General features: G+C 33.0%; 1 protein-coding gene across 1 annotated transcript in view; it reads right to left on the bottom strand.

The window, feature by feature from the left end:
* LOC111085819 (blastula protease 10-like) overlaps positions 1-17,472 on the bottom strand; it is a gene marked incomplete at its 3' end in the record, with an annotated part of 68,245 nt that extends 50,773 nt beyond the window's left edge. Inside the window, exons 1-2 of the mRNA XM_022386158.1 lie at positions 17,266-17,472; positions 839-913 (exon numbers count right to left, since the gene is read on the bottom strand). The remainder of the gene's footprint in view (positions 1-838; positions 914-17,265) is intronic.
* Between the last annotated feature and the right edge of the window lie 593 nt (positions 17,473-18,065).

Here is an 18,065-nt window from a genome sequence, read left to right on the forward strand (position 1 = left end):
GTGTGGTTCTGACAGTTTTATGTATAGTTATTAAGACTAGTAGTGTGGTTCTGAAAGTTTTATGTATAGTTATTAGGACTAGTAGTGTGGTTCTGAAAGTTTTATGTATAGTTATTAAGACTAGTAGTGTGGTTCTGAAAGTTTTATGTATAGTTATTAGGACTAGTAGTGTGGTTCTGAGAGTTTTCTAATAGATAATATATCACGAAAGATAGTTCCATTTCACTTTCAATATCAAAATTATTAAAAAATCTATAAGCCTTATAGATATTTCTTTCGCCTAGATCAAATTTATATTTGTTTCAGAGGCTTGCCAATTGAATTAGACTTATTTTTGTTCAATCATCACGTCGTAAAAATCACTTGTAGCATAAACTATTTGACTGACATACAACATCTCAGTTAACTACTAAACGATAATATAATTTCTCTAATATAATATCACGGCGTTTAGTAAAGCATAAACAAGAAGTCGTTCAAACTCAAACATTTATCTTTGGATTGCAAGCTAAAATAACATGACATTTAAAAATGCGGAAAATTTTCGTGGAAGTAGGAACTGTATACAGGCCGGATTATATATATATATATATATATCTTTATCCGGATTATTTTTAATGTGCAAGACTTACATCAACTCTCGTTAACTGAATGCAAACATAACAGTGAAAAATTCCTATGGCTGAGCTCATAGCAGCAGTTCAACATAAGTAAACTTAAAATGTGATGTTAAAAGATGTATACTTTGTAAATTATCAATGGATAATTTTTCAATTCGCAGAGACATAGTAAAAAGCTAACTAGTATAAATAAAGATTAATATCACCCTTGAATATACCGCTGGTTGAAACAAACTATAGTCCGTGAAGAAACTTCCAACAAAATCAAGAGGTCCTTATAGGGTGTCTTTTACCTAAAACAAGAATAAACATTGCCCATTCTTACAATTAAAGCAAAGCGTAATCCATAAATGTTAATCCAATTAAAGTGGAATAGGCTCTGTGAAACTTCTGTCATTTTAAGCTAACGACATCATAGAAACTTTATCCAATTAAAACCAACATACAATTAACCTGACTTTCAATTAAGCAACATAAACCTCATTAACATTTTCCAAAAATAATAAAAGGTACTCTAGGGCTTTCAGTTAAAGAACATTTAATCCATGCACTTCCTTCCAGTAAAAATAGAATGTATCTTTGGGCCTTCTTTTAATTAAAATACGGATCATAAAATCTTTCTGTTTTCAAGTTAATGTAAAAGTAATTTTTAGACATCCATCAAAATAAAGTAACAGGCACAATTATCAGTGGTATTAAATGCCACTACAGCGGCGAAACTAAACAAACATGACATTCGACACGTGTCGAGGGGATTAACCCTTCAACAACAGCAGGGGCTGGTTATGTGCATGGTGCTAGGTGGTATAATAGGCTTACGTCATCTATTCCATGGCCGTGAAAATATATAAGAATAAGTAACTCTATTCTATATCAGTATGATAAATAAAATATTTCATGAGATTTGTTTTGTTTATCATATAATCTACAAACAAGATTATTATGATAGAAGAAAATTACTATATTCTACATAATGTAAGTCACTCTGACGATATCTTCAATTCTAAAAACATTTATTATTCTTTGTACAATAAGGATTTCGATATTTGACATACATAAAAGGGTATATCTAGTAAATGTGTTGTTACATTAAATAACTCTATAACAAAACTATGGGTAAATAAGTCATTTATATTTTTATTAGATCCAAGTTTGTATAATAATTTTTGTTTGGATACGTGTTTACATCTGTAAAACCCATCTCCAATCAAAGTAAGAGATACATTAAGACCTCATTCAAATGAAAATTTATCCTAAAGTTTGGATTTCAATTGAAATTAAAGATATCCCAAAATCTCTTATTGATCAGTTTCTGTACTTTAGCATTTTAAAGCATCCATAAGAAAAGTCTAAAAAATAACGAAAAAACCACCGAAGAAATGCCTTCCAATTAAAGTAACAGGTTCCTATGAGTCACTTTCTAATTACAAAAAATGATGCATGAAATTTATAAATATTACATTGAAAAAGAAAAAACAAGAAGATAAAACTAAACTGATTCTTTTAACTTCTATAAAACTATATGTGATACAAATAGAACTGCATTTTTGCCTCTTTTATACTACAATATAAATTCCTCGGCCCGGCATGGCCAGGTGGTTGCGGTGCTCGACTCGCAATCTGCGGGTCGCGGGTTCGAATCCTGTCCCACCAAACATGCTCGCCCTCTCAGCCGTGGGGGCGTTATAATTTGACGCTCAATCCCACTATTCGTTGGTAAAATAGTAGCCCAAGATTTGGCGGTGGGTAGTGATGATTAGGTGCCTTCCCTCTAGTCTTACACTACTAATTTTGGGACGGCTAGGGCAGATGGCCTTCGTGTAGTTTTGCGCGAAATGCAAAAACAAACAAACAAACAAATAACTTCCTCCTCACTCTGTTTTATAACCGTTCAATATGTAGCCTATAAGCTAACGTAACATATTTTCAGAGCCACATTTTAACTCTGTATTAACACATATTTTCTTATTAAGAAGTAAATCTTAAGACTTTTTTTACGTTTTACTTGCTTTAAAAATCACACAGAAAATGTTACCAAAGAAAACGGGGCAGTTATTATTTTAATCCTGTAAACATATACGTTCCAAAGATAGTACTATTAGGCTGGTGATAACAATCTGTATACACATTTTGTATAATACGTAAAGTTTGTACATCCTTCACGTTCAAGCTAACTTGATTTCGCCCAAGAGTAAAGACCCACTATGTTGTTTCTAATTCAATTTACAGTGCTTTGTAAACTCGCGTTATCTTGAACCATTAAACCGAAATGAGCTCTAGAAATGAGTAAAAAGCAAATAAGAAATGAAAGCATTTCAAACTGATATAATACAGCCCCCACACATAATTACGATGCTAGAATTCTAGGATTCCCTTCTGTCCGTGTTTCTGAAAAATAAAATCACTCATGGAAAACTTAAAAACCCATTCAGTAACATAATGTAACACAATACAGTTAGGACTAAGTTTAGTAAATGTGCGGTTGAGAGTAACTTAATAAAAGATAACAAACAAAATTATCAAAAATATTTTTATCAAGAAATAAAATGCAACGAAATTTAGAACTCGCATTCATAAACCAACATAGCAGAAAAACAGTGGACTAAACTGAATAAAGAAAAACTACTTAAACTAAATCTAAGTTCAAATTTTTTGAATATTTTGTACTTCTTGCTTGAACAATTATGAATTATTAGCAAAATGATAGACTCTATATTTTAACGTTTTAGTCTAATTTGTATGGGATAAAACTATTCCGTTTAAAATATAAACCAGTAAAAGTAGGTTGATGATAAACACTAACATAAAAATAATCCAAATATTTATTTTTCTAAAGCAATATCGAGAGACGATGACATCCTTTCCTATTGAGTTTCCATGGTATACTTTATATTTTGATACTTACTGTTTAGATGTTTAAAAGAACTGTTTTTATGCTACGATTCCTCAAAAAGAGCACAAAAGCATCATCAACATACCTATTATTCAAAGGGGCTTAAAATAAATCTGGTAATCTATTATCAATTTCTTCTCATAAAGATGTTAGCCATGAGTGGATCTAACTTGAACCCATGCTAATTCCATCTTTCTGTTAATAGATCTCATTACTGAAGACGAAAACCTAAAAACCTATCTAGGCATGTCACGAACAACATTCTTATCGCCATAAAATATATCAATATAAATATTATTTGTTTCATCTAAAGGAATATTTGTAAAACGTAATTAATCATCAAACCTGCAAGAAACGCTTCATTATCAAATTTTGAATTTCTAGTATTCCGGGTATAACTTTTGAAAAGGGTTTATAAAGAATTTTTGACTGGAGTCTCCACCCAGCACCTAATTGTACAGCACCTAAAAAGATGTTCGCATATTTCTACTTTTCATTGGTCTACATAAATTTAAAATTAAGAAATAACTGAAAAAATCTAATTACTTAAGGCTTAAATTGATATGTATTGCTAAGCCCTTAGGAAAAATACATAATTTTTTATTTTGTTTATAAAAATAACATCGCTGTGCTGTACCATACTTATGTAATCTACTGATACTAGTGCTCTAAGTGAGGAAGCCGTTACATCGAATCGACAGTTCGGTGCCTCTATGAAAGAGAACTGAGGATCAAAGAAATATTGATGATAGATAGAAACAAATCTCAACTAAATAAAATGGCTAATGCAACTAAGCTTCTGTTGGAACTTTGAATTAATGAGGTTGTATTATACTGAAGTTTTAGCGTTTAAGATAAAATTACATTGTGATTAGAAGTAAAATTTCAAAGACTGCTTCAACTTTATCTGTTGTTGGTTATTCACAAAGATAAATAGACTGTAATCAGAAATGAAGAAAAAGACCTAATTTAAGTTTCCTGGTTCTATAGTCACAAAGACGAAAATGTGTTGTGGTTACAGTTTAATATGAAACGCCCGCTTCAATATTTTGTTCATGATGTACAACTATAAAGAAAAGTATATATTGCATTATAATAATAAAACTTAATTAAACTGTTTAATCATGTTATATGAACGTATATTGAGATTAAAAGTGCAAAATAGAAAATTAATTTAACCCTTCAGGTTTTTGATTCACGAATATAAATACATGACGCAACATGAAAACCCGAATCAATGAGGAATCGGATTCAAAGCTCCATCAGTATTTGGCGACATAAATTATAGTCTAAACTCTTACTGTTATATGGTCTTCGAAACGTTTATTGTGAATTCTCCAAAACTGCCTATAAGATTGTCTATATTTTTTCTTCTTTTTTAAATATCATCAACGTGTTGTGGCTCTAACTGTAGTAACAGAAGATGGCACACGTTCCATGCTGATAAAAAAATAAATAGAAAATAGCTTGTGAAGAGTTGTGACAACTGACATCCTAAAGAAAACACTACAGTATGCAGGAAACAGTTCAGATTCGAAGAGTATATGAAAGAAACTGCTTATGATGTGGAAGTATTTAAAACATTGACTATATTTTCACATGCATTAAATGTGAGTAATTGTCGAGACAAGAATGCTAATAATTAACCGATCAGATGTTTTGTGTAACATGTTTTTTAATAGAAACGTGGAAATGGACATTGTTTAAAGTAGAGTTAATATTTTGAAGATTCGGTTCCGAATATTAAAACAATTAATCACTTAATATAAATCTATTAAATGGTAATTACTAGAAGTATAAAAGCATCAACAAATATGCTTAACAGTTTCTTACAAAGACATTTAAAACTTCACTTTAATTCAAATACCATTTGGGAATTAGACCTACATCATATAGTATGTGGGTACAAGTCCAAACTTTATGCATTAAATATTAATAAACTTTTATAAGCATAGCAGCTTTCGTGTTTCTTTTTTTCTCTCTTCCATCTCAGTATTTCTTGCTAACTATGAGCCTTAGATCTTTTTAAATTCTTATTTGGGCATTAGTTTGATCACCTTTTGACATAGTTAGTCAAATAGCCGTATGTTTAAGAAGGCCAGACGTATGGTTATGATGTTACTCATGACGAATTTTAGTCCCTAGCATAGATTCTTTTTTCGTTTATTAGATGATAAAAAAGCCAAAACCTGGAGTCGACAATATATAGTTACGTGAGTAAAGTATAATTCCAAAGTTAACTAGTCTCATCTGAAATAAATGATAAAATTATTGCGTCTGTGCTTGTCTGCATTTTGTTGTCAGTACGCGATCCATTTTTGTACAACTAAAAAACGCGAACTGTGAAGGTTAATGATTCATAAATATTAAGATATTCTAGGATTAAAAGTAGATAGTAAAATCCTAATTACACTGTTTTATGATACACTAAGATAAATACTAACGTTCTTATTGCAACGTTAAATGCAATTCAACTCGTGTGTTTCATGCTTAAGATTCACGAAGAACGGGTAACACTGCGATTACATTTTTAAGGTAAAAAAGTCATGATTCACGAAGACGAAGTTATACTGCTATCAATGTAAAACTTTCTTCAGCAGTTTTGGTTTACAAAACATTCTCATTTGTTTATAATTTCTAGCGAAGCCACATTTGTCTCTCTGCTGTATCACCAACAGGAATCGAACTCCAGATTTTAGCGTTCTAAATCTATAGACTTACCACTCTCTCACCGGGGGACTTATATTGCATAAAGACAAAGTTACATTATTTATTTGTGACACCCAGTGAATAGATTCGCTATAAAGTATAATGAACCGAGATACTTTAAAATATGTTTTATCTAAATTTGGAAATTACATTAGGGTATCATTAGACCGAAATATTTTAATTTCATTTATATATTGACTGAATTCAGTGTGTTTTAAAGCGAGAAAAAGGAAATGATTTGAACTTACATTAGGTCGTCAAGAAATTAATGTCGCTTATTTTTAAATTAAAAAACCCGAACAACTTGTATACCAAAACAAAACATTTATTAAATGAAATAGTCTCCATTCTTATCGGTGATGCTTTTTCATCTTACTATCAGGTTTTTAATGCCCTAATTAAAGAAATCACTTGGCTTTGAGGCAAGAAACATGTCGATATCCTCTTTAACACCTTCCACATTTGCATATGTTTTCCATTAAGATGGTGTTGCAGCGAACGAAAAAGATGGTAATCTGATGGTGCCATATCTGGAGAATATGGTGGGTGGGGGAGAACTTCCCAACCAAACTCCATAATCTTGTGTTGCGTCAAACGTGCCTCATGTGAACGTGCATTGTCGTGGAGAAGAAGAACACCTTTCCGATTGAAGAGTGAAAGGCGTGTCTGATGAAGAGCCTGATTTAAACGTTCCAGTAGCTGACTATAGATCTCTGCATTGTGTGTTGCCTTGGGTTACTCTCAACAAGCGTCTTCAGAGCATCAATATCAATTCCAACATGTCGGCCCCTGCCATCACAGTTTTTAAAGCTAAAGTCACCTGAACGAAATTTGCTGAACCATCGTTGACACTTACGAACGTTCAAAACATTTCCATAAACTTCTTTGATATTCTTTGTGTCTACAGAAGTGTTGTTCCCCCTTTTGTATTCAAACAGCATTATATGCCGAATGTGCGTCTTGTCATGTGCTATCACTATACTAAACTTTACACATTATATAGGCTACACTAATGTGACGTTTAGGCGGTTCATTTAACTATTATACGTGATGTACGTTTTTGGAAGGATGGTTAATGAAAGTCTTCCAAAACGCGACATTAATTTCTTGACGACCTAATATATATAAACACGTTTGTGTAATGTATTGTCTTTTGACGTTTCTACTAAGTGGTTATGCGAATTTCAAGAGAAAAGGGGTTTTGACCTAGTCTTTAAGCAGTTGTTGTTGATTTTAGTGCAAAGCTACACAAGTTCTGTATACCGCGAAGAATCAAACCCCAGATTTTATCATTGTAAGTCCGTAAGCTTATCACTGATTTACGGGGTGATATTTAAAGAGTTAAGATTAACCTATACCGTACTAGTTTGCCCACCTTTAACGTGTTCTTCGCTTGACTTTTATTACTACAGTGTGATAATTCGTCTGTCCAATCATTTCTGAAAAATTGCGATTGTTTGAGAATACAACCTAACGATTCTTATCAACCACCATATCAAATTCTCGAGTTTTTTCACTTGGTATTACGTCACATCTTAAGTGCTTTTTTATAGTTGCCTGGTATTTCCAACAGTAGTTTTTTTTTATCCGGTATATTGAAAATAAATCAAAATAACCGAACTGAGTATGTAGGCTTCTCTTCACAAAGAATGTAAGGAATGCAATCCAACTCTAGAAAGGTTTTCCAAGTAATGGTCACAAGATTGGAGAACGTAATTTGTAAGATAGGGGTATAGAGTTGGGTCAGATCGATTTGAAAAGATGGACTCTCTGTAAAAGTATGAGTTATTTACAAAAACAAAATATTTTCAAATCTTAATTTATATTCACATCGCACTTATAATTTGCAAATTCTTAGGTATACACCGGAGACTATTACAATGTGCTCGATTGACATCAGTTTGACTCACCTCTTGGAATGTGATCATTATTGTAAGTTTTGAAATAAGCTTAGAAACATTACACGTTTTTTCAAGAGTATGTGATTTAAATTCATCTTTTTAAGTTCCAAATCAGATAATTTGGACCTGGTTACGAAAATCAAAACGTATTCAAATGAATACTATCTTCTATTTTAATCGCAGCTTAACCAGTTTTTAAGTTTTATAACTGTTGTAGCGAAATATATCTTTCTAAATTTAATCTAAGCGCATGGAAAACAATTTGGATTGATATTTATGCATAGAGATCACTTCAAAATGTAATTAGAGTATATTTTTAATAAGAACTTTCAGAATTTTGCAGTTTTTGAGAAAATGGATGGTCTGTTGGATTTCTTTTCATAAGAGAGAAGATGGAACCCGTTGATTATTTAAAAAATTTATAATGTCTAGTGCATATTTTCTGCTTTAAAATTGCCCCCCAGTGGCACAGTGGTATGTCTGCGGACTTACAACGCTAAAAACCGGGTTTCGATACCCGTGGTGGGCAGAGCACAGATAGCCATTGTGTAGCTTTGTGCATAATTAAAAACAAACAAGCTGCTTTAAAATTACAGACTCTTTAAAATAGTTTATAACTTACTTTTCAACCATCTAGAAGAGCAGTGTTTAGAGATTATTTGTTCTAAATGACTCGTAGACGTTTTCTTATTTAATATCTTTATCTTTCTTTTTTTTACTATTTTAAACTTCGTGAAAAGATTTGGTTAATATCTATCTTCACGTCTCTTTTCATATGTTTCTCTTTGTCCTTAAATAATTATTTACTACTTGTATACATAAATGTAAGTTAGGAAGATGAGTGTTTATGTTTTAGCGCAAAGCTACACAATGGATTATTCGCGCTTTGTCCACCCCGGGGAATCAAACCCCGGATTTTAGTGTTGTAATTATGTAAACATACGGCTGACGCATCAATAATATGAAACTAAATGCGCTAAAAGTTATGTACCGATAACATTCTATTTCAATAAGAAGAAAGAACATGGAAGTTCATGGAAGTAACTTAGAAGCAATACATGTGTTTATTCATGCTGGAATTATTTTATTTACCTAACTAAAGGTAATGGGTAGTGTTTAACCAACATTTTCATATTTTCACTAAACCCGTCATAACTGTGAAAACTCAAGAAAGTAAATTATATTACATAAACTATATTTCTACTTTCTTCGAAATACTTTCTTTATATGTGTGTGCAGAGGTGTTTGAGTGGGTGTTCACAATAGATACACAAATATATCTATGTGGGTGTTTGCAGGATCATAAAACTAAGAAACTCGGTAACGAAAATGCATCGTTATAAATAGTACTATCAGGATCGCTTTTGTTAAGAAATCCAAGTTTTGTTTGTGTTCCTTTTTAATAAACAAACAGGATATAACATAGTAATTGTTCGTTGCTTAAACAAATATGCCCGTTTATAGTTAGACAAGATCATCTAAACGAGGTTAAGTCTTGATAACATATCAGAGATTGTGTGTACGTAAATAATTTACTTGGCCATAAAGTGTTAGTAGTATAAAAACTATTTTGAAATATTTATAACACATTTTCTTCACAGACTGTACAGAGTACGTCGCGTATTTCTCCCTCCTGCTCCCCCCGCCCCCTGCGGATCAGCGGTAAGTTTATGGACTTACAACATTAAAACCCAGAGTTTCCGAACAGTGGCCAGGGCGACGCTAGTCCATTGTGTAGCTTTGCACCAAAAAACAAAACCGAAACCGTATTTCTCACTCCCATGACAAGAATGAGGGCATAACCACGGGCACTGGACAACTCCCAAAATATACTCTAGTGATATAGACTTTTAATAAAAAATGTACTTTGTAAAGCCTATCAAAATAATGATGTTTATTACTAATTTATTGTTTGGGTAGCGACATGTTTAATTGACACAAAGTATGACTTTCAACTTTAACATAAAACTTTGTTAAGATCTTAGTTTATTGGGAACCAGAATTTGTTTCCTTTAAAAAACAGAAGTTATATCTAGCAAACATTTTGAATCATCCCACACCAAATCAACTGTGGACTATGTGCTGTGGATACAGACGATTATGAGATGCGCTAATGAAAAATGTATCTTAATCTCTTATTCGTCCATACGAACTTTGAAATGATTTATGAAGTAAAACTGATAGCTTGCAACGATGGACGAATGGACATTAAGGAAAAACGAAGTGTTCCTAATCCGAAACTTAAAACCAAAGCTGAACAGCCAACTAGCAACGCCACTGCATCTCAAACCGTGATAAACTTATTATGCCTGAGATGGGAAAAAAGAGTGAAAACTTCATCGAACAAACAAATGTCAGAGTATGTTTGTTGTTACAGTAATGACCTTCTTGAGCTAAATATGCTATTTTTGTTGGTTATAAGCATGCCGTTCAACTAAAAACTATCGCTTAGCAACGCAGCTTATACTTCACAAGTGGGCGTGGGTGATCTTAAACTAGGGAAATATTTACAACAGTTTCCTGGGGAATACATTCTGGAAACATGCTTGAGACACTAATGAAAAGCATTTGTATGGTGCAGTTTGGACATCTGAAGGAAGCGTCTTCAGTGCACAAACACAGATTGTTCTCTACCAGCTCTTAAAGTTGAGAAATAGTAACCTCCAGCGAATCACGTGACAGCAAAGACTGTTATTAATTGTTGCTTTAGATGCTTAATTTGAAATAAGGAATAAAATCTTAGATGATATAAAAAATTGAATTATAACGTATTTGATAATAATAATCTCATTAAAACACATTGATAGTAAAGTTGTCTGATTAAATTTTGAATGTAACGCAATCCTAATGTAGAAAGGAGCATACTTACATTCATTTGTACACTGTATGACCAACAAATTAGAAACTCTTTTCTAACAGCATATTGGGCCATATATTCCACTAGTTTGTGGAGCACATAATGCTCGATTTTTACCAACTTCTCAAGCATTACTGTCTCCAAGTGTTTCGGGATTGCAGATAAAGTATTTTGTATTCGTTTCTTTTAGTACAAAGCTACATAATAGGCTATCTGCGTTATGTTCACCAAAGGGAATCAAACTTCGGGTTTTAGCACTGTAAGTCCATAAATGTATCTCTTATCCGCTGGGAGACAATGTTATGGACATCTGACAACATGCTCTAATATGTTCCATAGATTCTAGGTTGGGAGTCGCACCTTTTTGTTGAGAAGTGAGACTGGTGGTTTGCTGACAGAACAAAAATTACCGATATTCTCTTCTGACAGTTCCAGTATCTTATGCTCCTTACGTCATCTATCAAGTGCCATATCATTGGGTATCTGTCAGTCTTCACAACCCGTTCCATCCCTGTTTTGGAATAATTTCTTCTGTCCACAATTTCTCCTGCTTGAAGATGTTTTTAGATTTCTGCCAAGGCGAATAAAGTTGCCTTTAATTTTCCACTCAATCTATTGTTTTGGTACCGAGGCTCCAAATAATTTGGCCACAACAATAAGGCCTTTTTCGAACTCACACACATCTTTAACCTTCTCTGTCTTAATGAAGGTTGAGGTTCATAAAAACCTACTTTCATTATACATCTCTGTTAAGCAGTCACCGATGGTATATATTGTTGCTTGTTTACTAACCAAACTGATGGAGTCCAATATTTGATTTTTGAATAGGCAGTGTACAAAACGCAAATATATACCAATTATCAATGGCAATTGTATAATGTGTAACTGATCATAATGTGTATGCTAAAAACCCTTTATTAAAACACGCAGTCATTAAACGGATGCAGAATGCTAATTAAACGTTATAAGAATATTGCTTCAGAGCCCGCGCAGCCCTTGGATTGTTTGTTTGTTTCTTTGTAATTAAGCACAAAGCTACACAATGGGCTATCTGTGCTCTGCCCACCACGGGTATCGAAACTCGGATTCTAGCGTTGTAACTCCGCAGACATACCGCTGTACTACTGGGGGGCCTGCCCTTGGAAGTACATCCTCTATTGGTGGTCATGCTTATTTTAATGGTCTTGATTACTCTCTATTGTCCGACATTGGAATTTTTATTGTTGCAAACTTCAACGAAAGAAAGCAGGATCATTATTAGGCCACGCATGATGACATACTTTCCACATACCTTCCAAATACGTAGACATATTATTCTAATACCACGTTTGAACAAATCAAACATACAAAAGTCTATTGGACTTGGAGATGTATTAAGAGAGTGAATAGTTATATATTCCAGTGGGATTGCTGTGCTTCCGTTTGTTTTATTTGCTTGTTGTTGTTTTTTGCGGTCTTTCTTGTGATTACAGTCATTGATTTCGAAGTCTGACTGAAAGTTTGTAAGCTTTTGGCTTTTGAGTGCTAATACATTTGAATTATTGTTTATTATCTTATCAACAGTTCAAGAAAATGTGTTATGCCTCATCATCTGCTTTCCATCACATAGCGTTCATTTATCATTTACCCTTCTTTTGTGTGTGTGTCTTAAAGTACAGTATTGAATATATCATTTAATTTCCTGAATACTGTACATTCAACCTGAGAATTCAAGGATTTAGAATCAATCTTAAATGGGCTTTCATATCGTTTCTGTTAATTTTATCGAACTTTTTCTTTGCAACTTACAAAAAATAAATATATACGGAAATGAAAACTCATCTTAAAAGGACCATGAAAATAATGTACATAACCATTGTTCATTTTTAGCTTCTAATCCTCTGACAACCTCCTCATATCATTATGTTCAAGGCCCAAAAAAATCCATAAAAACAGATAAGTGGATATACCAAACGCTATTTAAGTACACGCATCAAACACTTCATAAAAGTGCTATGAAAGAGCATTAGTGTGCTTAAAAAATAACTTGACATTTGAATCATCTTAGGAAGATTGCTAATACTGGACGTGATTTAGGTTCCTAATATAAATAGCGTTGTCTTTTCAACATACATTTATACCGAACTTATACTTTCAATGACGTGCTTGCTGCCAGGCTGATAAGATGTCCAGCATTGTCTTGTTCTATTTTCTGATATGTATTGGATTTGGTAATGATGCGATTACAAAAACATGAACTTGAGTACACTTACAAATGTACAGCATACATAATGAGTTCAAAAGAGCAGAGAACCTAAATTAACAGCATTTTAATTTTGCACAAGATCGTCAAATATTTAGTTATTTACCTTAGTTCTTACTAGCATTGATATTCAGGTATGTTGCGAATAAGGTCAGTAACTCTGCTCTCTACGTGAAATTACAAGCACATTATATGTTATCAAAGTATGCAAATGAATTGGAGAAGCTTTTGATAAATTGAAAGTTACAACTATCTGAGATAAATGTATTGATTCATTGGCATATAGCATGTTTACCTGTTAAACCTATCAAGTTGTTCTTTGCTGATATTATAATAGATTATTATGATATAATTATTATGATAATTTCCGTATTTGAAGTACAGAGTAACTACTGAATAGCCTCCGCGTTAATGATGATGTAAACAATGTAGTATAACCATCGGTTAATTTTCATTTACTTGTGTTGTCAAGACACACAGTAACTATTGATTACAATCAATACATTCAGTATTTGTGTACCCAAGCCACACACACACACAATAACTACTAGTTAACATTAATTCAGCTACTTGTGTTGTCATGCAATACAGTATTATTGATTAACATAAAGACACCGGTGTTGTCAGTGAACTCAGTAATTACTGAATAACATTAAGGTGTTTGTGTAGCCAAGCCACACAGTAAGCACTGGTTAACATTCAGCTATACTTGTGTTGCCAAGACTTACAGTAAATATACTAGTTAACAATTAGGTATTTGTGCTGTCAAGGTGAAAACTAAAAACTGATTACCATTCAGGTGCTTGTGTTGTCAAATCAACACAATGACCACTGATAAAAATTGCAATTCCAGACAAGAAATAACCCAGAGGATGTAAAGCCAAACTTTCCCAGATCTTCCACCAATATAAATTTCGCTTTGTAAGCAAAAAAATAAACATTTAAAAATTAAAGGAACAAATACATAGAAATATGCATGTCGACGCTCTTGGAAAGATATCTTCATTATTTTTAGGTATAAAATAATGAGGATCCCCGATAAATCTGAGAACTTATAACGCTAAAAATCAGGTTTCGATACCCGCGTTAGCACACCACAAATAGCCCATTGTGTAGCTATGTACTTAAAAGTAAACACACAAACACAAAAAGCGTGACAACGTTTCGTTCAACCTTTCATCGTGAAAAGTAAAATGGAAATGATTTCTTATGATTCATTTGTTTGTTTTGTTTTTGAATTTTGCGCCAAGCTACACGAAGCTATATGCGCTATCCGTCCCTAATTTATCAGTGTAAGACTAGAGGAAAGGCAGCTAGTCATCACCGCCCACCGCCAACTCTTGGACTACTCTTTTAACAACGAATAGTGGGATTGACCGTCACCTTATAACGCCCCCACGGCTGAAAGGGCGAGCATGCTTGGTGTGACGGGGATTCGAACTCTCGACCCTCAGATTGCGAGTCGGGCTCCCTAACCACCTGGCCATGCCGGGCCCTTATGATTCCTACAGCACAGAGGCAGATTATTAGATGTTTATGACTATTCTCGAGTACAGGGATGTTTCTGTCAAAGCAGTTATTGTGAATAGAGATAATGTGTTGCATAGTGTTAAATAGTTCATTTAGCTTTGATGAAACACATTTTATATTAGTTATAAGTATGAATTATACAAAGTTCCGGTTAACAAGTTTTGATCGCATATAGGGATGACTATAAGAAAGTTGTGGTTAACAGTTCTTCATTTGGATATAAAGATAAGATAAACGTTTTCTGGCGTAAAGAGCTTTTATGGTTATTTAGCCAACAACAGACATTCTACGTAACGGGTATGTACCTGATTAAAGGATAATTACTCTTTCATACTTGTTGGATATAAAATATGAATATGTATTGGATATTATTTTTACTCTTGTTTGTCACAATAAAGCGGAATACAAACACAACTGTCTCCTCTTTTGATGTTGAAATTAATAGGAAATTTATTTGTTGGTTTGTTTGTTTGTTTTAAAGCAAAGCCATACAGTGGACAATGGGCTATCCGCGCTATGTCTACCGGAAGGAAATCGAACCCTGAATTTTAACGTTGTCAGTCCATAAACATACCGTTGCCCCACTAGAGGACAAACAATGAAAAGATAAATACACAATGTTAATGATGAACTCACAATGTAAAGTTTTACTATATATTCTCAATGTTAAAGGCGATAATTTTAACATCTAGCATGCTTTGACAACAGTCCTCTTGTACAGGATGGCCGGGATAAAAACTAGATCTTGGAATAGTTGCATGTCCTATGTAATATTTGTATGTCTCCACGTAATATATATATATATACATCATTGTCACTTTTCTTTCTTTTTAGGTCTTGTGTGAATTGATATCCATAAGAATATCACAGGTAAATATTGTAAAGATATTTTTGATGAAATATTACTTTAGAAGATATGCACGTGGACAGCATAATGGGTCAAGTATAACATGAACAATTGGGAGGTTTATCAGAAGGTCTCACAAAGACCTATCTACCAAATCGTCGTTAAGTGAACTTGTAGAGATATTAAGAAGTAAAGGAACTGTGTTGAATGGAATAAGAGTGTGTCTTTCTCGTTCTTGATGGACCACCCTATAATAGTTTACGGTTTCTAAATTATTGTATATGCGGACAAAAACTATCAATAAAAATAAAGAAAGAAAGTATATTTTTTGCTGAAAAATACAGCTGATATTGAAAATCGATCAAGCAATCATACCAGAAACAAAACACCTGACGCTGCATTATTATTTTTTCCATACTGATATAAAACACGGAGAATTTATGTGTTTTATTAATAAAATAAATATGATGTTTTAAGATAACTACTATGATTAATTTTTCATTACCGTTTCTCAGCGAATTGTTGTTTTAAAATAATTTTTGCTGAAGTTTTTTCGGATCATAAGAACTAGGCAATACGTTTCGTATCCTTATTTCTTTCAGTTTACTTTATTATCTTAGTATGCATTACGTCTCAGCGCTGTTTACTTTACATTTTCACTAGAAGAAAAAAAAATGAAACATTATGGATGACTGCGTTTCTGGGAAGTTTCTTTACTCTTCCCCAGCCTAGATGTCTGAAGACACATCAGCAATAGTTTTCACTGACGTAAGTGCTCGAAATGAACGGGACGGAAAATGGATCCGTTTTATTTTTCTTCCTGAGTCACTGACGCTACCATGTGATAAATTAATAGCCTGTAATATTTAAAAATAATGAACACGACATAACAAAGTTATGTTATGTTAAGTGTATGTATTCCTTTTATCAGGTGGAGCAAAAGCTGTGTATAATATATTTTTGATCAACTTCTGATTTTGATGCTTTACTAAATAAAACGACTTTCATTTATTAAATACTATAAACCTTAACAACAGCGGAGCAAGACAGTCGCGAAAACATGAATTTTCACTCTGAATGTCCACAATTTAAGTAAATACTCAATGTCTGAGGAATTTTACGATATTTAATATTACTATAGTGTTCGATTCACCTTAGAAATTATAGCTTTTTGCTAGGATTTGTATAGACCACAAGACAAACCGAAACAGAAAATCATAATAATCAGAATCACCCTATCATACATTGAGCTCAATAAGAAATCAAAAGCAAACACTCATATCTGTATTAAATTTAACATGATACAAGAGTTTTAACATGGAATAAAAGTCAGCAATAAAATTTACAGCAAAAACACTTCTGTATAACAACACGAAAAGAACCAAAATTTTAAAACAGTTGTGTTAGAGAAAATGTAAGAAGTGATGGGTATGTTCATCTATATTCTATCATTACAAATACATACGCAAGGTGTGCGTGCTATTCACATTCAACATGTAACTTTGAAAACCTTTGTATTGTATTATAGCTAAGCCTAAGAGATATGAACAAGTTACAATAACGCGACAGACATAACATACTGGTGTGTTATTTGTACCTTATGTTATTATAGAGAACGTTCACTATATAAGGTATATGCGAACTAATAGCAAAAGAGTATTCTTACCTTGCCATGTTTCTAGAATGGAATGATTGACAGGTGCTGAAACTGGGATTGTAGGGATGAGTTAAAAATCTAGAAGAAACTCCTTTACTCAGGTGTGGGAAACGTAGCCATGTATAACTCCCACATTCCAACACTGGTCTTTTTCCCGTGCTATCCTACAGTGGAAAGTCTTCTGATCGATATGTCGTCTGATTTTATTCGCGCGCACACACAAGCTAGGACGGATGTAGTACCGCCGGCGGCTAACAGCCTAGTGTTACTGTTACGTCAGTAGGTTTAGGCCACGTTCTCTGTTAATCATTATAAGTTGATCGTTCGCTTAAACCAATGTCTACAAGTCTTCTAACAGTAGCCATGTTAACAAAATGGCATAAAGTTAATCTCAATATCACGAAGCACAATATATTCAGTTCAATTTTTTAATCAGTTCAAAACTGTTTCTCAGCCCACGAGATGGTAACAAATTATGGGGTTTCAAGATCTATTGGCATAGACTAAGAGACGTTATAGTTTCTTCTTAGTATACTCAAAATCTTAAATTTATGACATGTAATATTTAATAGCGTAGTTGTTTAAAAACTAATTACAATAACTAAAAACTTGTGTTTGAATTACTCTTGTTATCAATTTGTACTTCTTTAAAAATATATAGAATATTCCATAAGATGCTTTTCGAGCCCTTAACATTCTTATCATGTAAAATAGATAACCAACGAGTTGGTTGTATCAGAAATTTCTGTCTAGTAAAAGGTGATCAGTGACAATGATACTAAAGTTAACCATAGTCAGCTGATGGAACT

This window comes from Limulus polyphemus, unplaced genomic scaffold, assembly GCF_000517525.1.
Source record: "Limulus polyphemus unplaced genomic scaffold, Limulus_polyphemus-2.1.2 Scaffold640, whole genome shotgun sequence".
Lineage (NCBI taxonomy): Eukaryota > Metazoa > Arthropoda > Merostomata > Xiphosura > Limulidae > Limulus > Limulus polyphemus.